The sequence below is a fragment of the Limulus polyphemus genome, unplaced genomic scaffold (assembly GCF_000517525.1).
Source record: "Limulus polyphemus unplaced genomic scaffold, Limulus_polyphemus-2.1.2 Scaffold118, whole genome shotgun sequence".
In the NCBI taxonomy this organism is placed as follows: domain Eukaryota; kingdom Metazoa; phylum Arthropoda; class Merostomata; order Xiphosura; family Limulidae; genus Limulus; species Limulus polyphemus.
In genome coordinates this window covers 487,340-495,174 of record NW_013665728.1, presented here as the reverse complement: position 1 = coordinate 495,174, position 7,835 = coordinate 487,340, and the positions used below count along the sequence as shown (strand labels likewise).

General features: G+C 31.5%; 1 protein-coding gene across 1 annotated transcript in view; it reads right to left on the bottom strand.

Moving 5' to 3' along the window:
• The window catches only part of LOC106472160 (cubilin-like), a 46,705-nt gene that overhangs the window by 34,680 nt on the left and 4,190 nt on the right, over positions 1-7,835 (bottom strand). The window lies entirely within an intron of this gene.

Sequence of the window (7,835 nt, the reverse complement as noted above, 5' to 3'; positions counted from 1 at the left end):
CACTTATTAGTAACCTTAAGATAGAGTTGAAGTTTCTCTAAAACAGTATCACATGAATTGATTGTTAGGTCAGTACAAAATTACTTACCGTTTAAAATATTTAAGTTGTTATATCGTTTAACAAGTCGACGTAAACACTTGAATTTATAATATTTCTAGTTATATCTTAAGAACTGTTAATTGTCACATTGAATTCAAACTATAATAAGTATTATAATTTTATTTCGAAGCGTTTAGAATAAGATGACCTACTGACACACAGGTTTGCGAGGCATACATAAATGTTTTATCTCATATCTAATTAATTCGCTGAATAAAATACTGAATATGTGTATTGTCAGACAATAAACAATAATAAGTATCACCGGATATGAAAATTTAATTCGAGTCTATTGTCCTATTCTAAGACCACACCCTTTAAATCTAACAACCGCTTCTAAGAAAAACCTGGGGCTCTTCACGACTTATTTTTTTGGTTTTGCGTTGTATGTTTTACTTTCCGTATGCAAATGCCCTATGAGAACCGAAATTGTTACATTATTTTTAGTAAGATACTAAAACACATTAGTCAAATATTATAGTGAGGTTTTTACTTTGCATTTTTCAACAATAAATCAGAAAAGTATTAATACCCTAGCGACCAATATTTGTCCGTCCAGAGTTGTTTGTCGCTCAGTCTGAACCTTTTATATTTAAAAATAATGAATCACAGTAAAATCGGTGAAAAATAACCACACTGTAATTCTTGCATAAAATGCTGGGTTAAATCGTACTAGCGTGTTGTATAAGTAAACGAAAATATACTAACATACTATTATGTTATATAAAATTAATCAGACAGTATTGTATTAAGGAAAGCAGTAAGTTCACGATTTGTCTAATTACTAGAATCAAGAAGAGATATAAACAAATAGATTTTATAATAGTTTGATATGCTTATTTCACAGTTTTTCTACCAACGGTTCCGATGCAAAGAAATAACACGTGTGTAATAAACGCGTGATTTATGGATGGTTTTACATTCTTAGTCATATAGCACTCGAATTACTCTGATATACAGTTAGACGTGAGAATTAACTCTGCCGAGCTGATACAGTTACATTTTTTAAAGATTCATGCATTGTTTGCTATCTTATATTACAACATTATAGCTGATTTTAATTTTATATAAGCGGAATCATGAGTCATTTTCATCTTGACGAAGCTTAAATATTTATATATATATATATGCATGAGTCTCCAATACTGTTTCTCTTACATTAAACGACCAGGTATTTTTTTATTATAAACATAGCATCCTTCCTATTTAAGATATTAGTCTTGTTTGATAATAGATGAATGTTAATAGCAACAAACTTAATTTAAAACACTGAACAATACATTAAACACGTTAAAAGACATAAAAGTATGTTCTACAAATTAATCTGGTATCGTATGAGTACACGGGATAAGCTACACAATTGGTTATGTGTGCTTTATTAACTACGAGGAATCGAACCCTGGGATTTAGCTTTGTACGTCCGTAAGTTGACCCACCGACAGACCATAGGATAAGTAAAATATAAGATAAAATTTATTTAACGTTTGAAAACTACTCAATTTATGATAAACAAACACTGAACCTGTATATCTCATTTAGCTAATTGTAAAATAAGGGCAGATGGCACCAAAATGTTCATGGATGTCTAACCTTTAACCAATAAAGATTAATGAGTTTTTCAACTTGGTCCGACATATTAAAACAGTGATTTCTTGTAATTTGTTTATGTTCCTAAGTGTATCAAAAAGTATTTAAATGATCTTATCTTTTTTTATAAGTTTTACCGATCTTTCCATCTGGCTAAGTGTCACATTCAGTTTCCGAGTTTTGTCATCTACAGTTTTATATGAAATCATACTTTTCTGATTGCAACTTTCGTAAAGCCAGTTAAAATTAATGTGATACTTATAATGGTATCTTATGAGCACGTGGGATAAATTGGCAGGACACAGACCCTTAGGTTCATGTATAGTCGTACTTATGTAGTTTGGAGCTACTGACCAGAGGAAAGACAGCAGCCAGAAGCACCCATCGCCACAAGGCCTTGTCCATTTCTTTGAACCAAATAACTGGATTATCTGTAAATTTTATAATGTGCCCTCAACTGAAACTAGGGAACCTGTGCAGCGGTATTATGTCTCGAACCTTGGACTCCTTGATCTGCAGCCTGGCACCTTAGCCACTAAACCTGGCTCTACTTTGTTTTATATGATAGCTAAACAAAATACAATTATTTTGAGCTCATACAAACAAAGTTTTCCAGCATGGCTTTCATTCAAAACAAGGATTTCTAACTTGGCATATGTTTTACAATACATGCCAAGTGTATTATCATCTTTTACCTTTTTTCAATGCTATCCTATTTCTTTTATATATCTTTTTCCTGTTTTGACTGGGTACTCCAACATTCCATTCGATTGCGATTTTAATTTTTATACGTCGGATTTATAAACGTATTTTCCTAAATTATTTATGTATCAAATTGTTTGTATATCTAAGACTTAAATAGTTACAGCGTCCCTTATAATTATATATGAAACATACAAAACATAAAAATACTATTAGTTTTGCAATTAATCCCACTAATTAGTATGCATTTTTGCTGTTCTAAATTCATTAATATTTAAAACATGCCATTACTTAATATGATGCAATGATTATTGGACCTCACTGGTAATAAATGGTATAAAAACAAGTCGGTAATTTGATGGATAAACTAAAATTTATTAGATACTGTAAATGAAGAAGCAGAATAATTTATCAGTATTACGTTAATGACCTTTACTTGTAATCAGTATTAACTGTTAGCCCCCTTTAGCAATCTATAGTTGTCTACAATATCTCAAGGCAGTTGCTAATAGCAATTCCTAGCTAAATTTGCTTCTTTAGTCTCAAAGGATTTCTATTCTCGTCAGTTTAATGAAATATTTATTATTGTTTAGGAGAACCAAATTTGTCTTTGGTGATTATTTAATAGGAGAGTTGGAAAAGTAAGTTCTACGTGAAATTTTGTTCAGTGGATATTACACTACATATAAGTTGCAAATACTTGCTTTAACTTTTGATTCATCCCGAATTGGATCTCTACCAGTTATTTTGAACCCGCAAAATAATAAAAAAAAAGTGTTCAAATCCTATAATTCCGTCCAACAAAAGCAGCTCAAGAGTTGATGGTACAAGTTATTGTTACAAAATGCCGCACTATGTCTACCACGGCTGGGGTACAACTTGTTGCGAGTCTTTTTCTGGAAGGATTTGCTGGTCCAAGTTGAAACATATTTCTATGTTTTCCAATGTCATTAAGTAGAAGGGATATCCCCGTCTTGAAAATTCTAAGTTATCGATCTGAAGGTATTTTATTTTCTAGGTGTATGAATAATTTCGTCTGGAAGGGTTGTTACATACTCTTCCAGCTTACGAACGCTAAACAGTCCAAATACAGCTCTGATACATTCCGTTGCACCCAACTTTATATCAGTTGCTGTTGTTACGTGACTTGCTGATTTGCATATTATATTACTAAAATAAAAAAACTATTTATTACGCTCAGGTAATAATATGGCTACTACTAACTATGACAACTGATATCCGATCGTCACAATCTTACCTAACGTAACGTGTCTTGATAGTTTGATGAATAAAACTTTCTTAGCATAAAAAATATAGTGATATTTACAATATTTATTTCAACAATCAATAATTTTTTTCAATGAAATTATCTCTATAGTGGCTCCGCTGAAAGTCTGGAGGCTTTTAACGCTAAAACCGGGTTCTATACCCAAGACTGGCACAGCCCTATAGCCCATTATGTAGTTTTTTTGGAACGAGCTAAAAAAAAAGTCATTTTTTATTTCGATTTTTGATAGCCTATACTTAAATATCAATGAAACAAAAGTTCTTTTATGATCTGTTATACTTCTGCTCAAAAGTTACTTAATAAATAAATGTTACACGTCTTGATTTATAAGTTATATATATTATTTCAATTAAACTACAGTAATGAACAGGAATGTCTTTCCAATGTTTATGATACATAATTCTGAATAAAGCCGATAGTGATCAGCACAAAAGCTCTTCCAATTCCATCAAGTGAGCATTGATTGTAATACATGATTACACGCGAATAAATTTGGGCAAATAATTAAACTACGGCGAGAAATGATTTACCCAAATTAAATCGGGTGAATATGTTTTGAAACATTGAGGGGTTAATTACAAACTAAGAATGAAACTTGCGATACAGTAAAAACAACTAAGTGATTTATTAGTTATAAATCTATTAAATATACCGGTACATGCACGACTTCTTGAAAAATTTCACTTTATTCATTTCTTTGTAAAATGCACCAGTTATTATATAATATTATAACAAAATTACACTCCACATTATCTTCTCTTTCAGACTTCATAGCACAGACTGGAGTACTTTTAAACATTTTACAAATAAACGACCCTGCAGCTACAGTAAAATACCAAGTTATATTTTGTCTATTGCCCTTCAGTTCTACTCTTTCATTAAGGTTACAAATGTTAGCAAAGGCTTTTTATTACTACGTTTGTTTCAGAATTTTACCCAAACAAGGGTTATCTGCGCATAGTCGTCCCTAATCTTGAAGCGATATACGAAAAAACACGGGTAGTGAACATTAACTGACTCTTCAGATACTCTTATTTCATTGAATAGTTCGGTTTGATCACCACACTTATAGCAAAGTGTGAAGCCCTTTTTTGCGGCTATAGGTCGAACTGTGAGTCCTCGAATTTACAGTTCAGGAAAGCTAACGCGTTTTGTTTCACCTGATTTTAAAAGTGGATTATATGAAAACAAATACATTTTAAGCCTTACTACGATGTATTATGATGTTATATTGGGATAACAATGTAGTTACTTTGTACTTAATATTAGTTTCTACAGTAATAATATTAAACTTATGATCAAGTTGTAATTTATTAATAAGATTTGTCTGTTTTGAAGTTAACTACACAATGAGCTATCTATGCTCTGCCCACCACAGGTATTGAAACCCGGTTTCTAGCGTTGCAAGTCTATAAATAAACAGCCCTCAAGTAGTAAATCTTATTGTGGTTTTTCAGATTTGTAGGCAACAGCAAAGAAAATTATATAATTTGATTATTATTTTCCTCATTTTTGGATTTTACAAACAAATTTTAAAAATATCCTTTTACGTTGTGTCAAGACATTAAATACTGAAACATGGAAAACAGTTAACATGTTATTGTTTTATCAAGAGTTTAAACAACAAGCAACAGGTATCATCTTGTATTTCTGTCGGTATTCTAAAGAAAAATTGACAATAATCTTGTTATGTACTGTTGTTATTCTTATCACATTATCATTGTATTATATCTTCCTATTCTTCAACTATTTCAGAAACCAGAAAAAAAGTGTTTTGATGATAATACATCTATTGGGATGATGTTGTCAAATTTGTAATTATTTTAGATAATAACAAAACCATGACGTTTTTTTAAGTTCCGTAAAAATATTAAAGGATTACAATGCTAATTTTGATATATTATCTTAGCTTGAAATATGTTTCATACAGCGATATTTCTACTATTATACTATTTATTTTTACTCTACAAATATCTTAAGCCAACTACATACGACAAAGACGGCTGAGTTTCAACGAAAGGCTCTCATTCCCTGCCCCCCCCCCCAAGCAACAATTCGATGAACACGGTAATTTTGTTTCTTTCAGTACATTCATAACTTCGAAATAAGAAAACAAAAACCATACCCACCCTTAACTGAGCATGTTTCGTTTAAAAATATATATACATGCAAAGCCTAATAGTGCCACCAAGGTTACTTCAAAAGCTTTGAAATCCGATGTATTACAGATTCTTTTGTTTCACTGAAGGTCAAACGTGAAAATCACGACATAAGCCTTTACTGCAAGAACCTTATTGTTTCTCTGAGAAGGATGCAAACTCGTGGTAATTGTTTGCTTCCGTACATTTTTTTCAAGTGAAATTAAAGCTATTATTATAGTTGAACGGAAGGGAATTTATGTCATTTGTTGATTTTTAGTTATTTGAATGTTTAGAGTTAACGGTACAAAGACCATACGAAACGATTTTCTTTTTTCATTATATGTTTCACTGAAATTAAATATTACATTGAAAAAGTCACCAAATGTGTTTCAATTTACACTTACGAAATTGATAGTTCACGAGATTAAGCAAGTATAAGAGCTATGACCACCTCGAAAGCTGGGTGCTCTCAAACTCTTTTTCACAAAAACAGAAACAAGAGTTAGGTAAAAAAAAACGTCATTAGTAAACCTTCCCCAATTACAGATATATATGTTACGCCTCTGTGTTCGTTGGAAATAATTTCCGTAAAAATTATTTCCGAAGAAACTTTAGCGACACAAGTCCTTTCTTAAATAAAACGAGTTTATTCTTTTTCAATTCAACTTTGTAATACACTGAATTTCCACAATCACTTTAAACACACGCTATAATTCACAATGATTCACGCACTTACTTACGGTCACTACCGCGCTTGACTCAACTGTCCGTATTTATCTCTGTCTGCAATTTAATTCCGATTGATTTGACTCACGTTATCTGGCGCACTTATATACAGGAATAGAGGGCGCCTAGCACATACTGGATTATACGTGATGTTCCCCGATCCTTCGAGAATATCATGACGTGTTACCAGCGTCACGTGACTACCGCTGTCGTAACATATATATATATATATATAAATCTACACTAATTGGTATTGATTATGATCGGCCTTGTTAGACTGGTACAAACTAAAATAGCTCAATACTGAAATTCTGAGCTGTTAACTAATGTATAAGCTTGATATGCTTATCAATACACAATTCTAAAATATTTTTGTTACTCTAAGAATCTAGAGTGAAACCACCGGTAAAGCGAATGTATTTACACGACTGAAAACATATAGCTTATGAAAATATCATTTAATTCATTTAATTATTAATTTAAAAAACTGTTATTCTTCTACAGCACTTGGTCCTAGCATATTTGTACATTTTAATTCGAACTAACTAAAGGTAATAGTTTTTGAAATATATACAATTTTATGCATATGATAGAATTAATAAATCTTTAATTTAACTGCTACGAACTGTAATTATTGAAATATATGAGTAACAAGGTGAACGTTCGTTCTAATTACTTTTCGAAATTTGTCACAATAAAGAAAAACAGTATATATATTATAAGCTATCACAATATGTTGTCATATCGCTCTGTATTAAAGTGCTTAAGATAAAAAACTACATCAATGCAATTTTCAAGCTATTTATTCATATTGTACAAACTTGTTTAAAATTAGGTAGAACTTTTTTGAGTCCTTGGTTTCGTAGTGCCAGTTTAGTTTAATATTACGGACTGCGACCTAGTCATTAATACAAATATACACCTTGATCAAAGCTTTCTATCTTCAGAATAATATAGGATTTTTGAATCTTAATTAATGAAGAAACAGTCATAATGTAAAACTATTTTAACGATTTTACTGATACATTTATTAGTTGAGCCGTTTGAAGTTGGACAAACGTCATTACCAAAACTCCAATTATTATTGTTACGACAGCGGAAGTCACGCGACACTGGGAGCATGCGCGCTGGAGTTTCTAGAAGGATCAAGAATTATCGAGGAACTCTGCGAATGTCCTAGTGTTTGCCAGGCGCCCTCTATTTTTAGTATATAAGCCTGGCGAGAAAAAAGCAAAAAGTCCGAGATAGATATATCGGAGATATAGATAATTGAGTCAAGCGAATAGTAGAC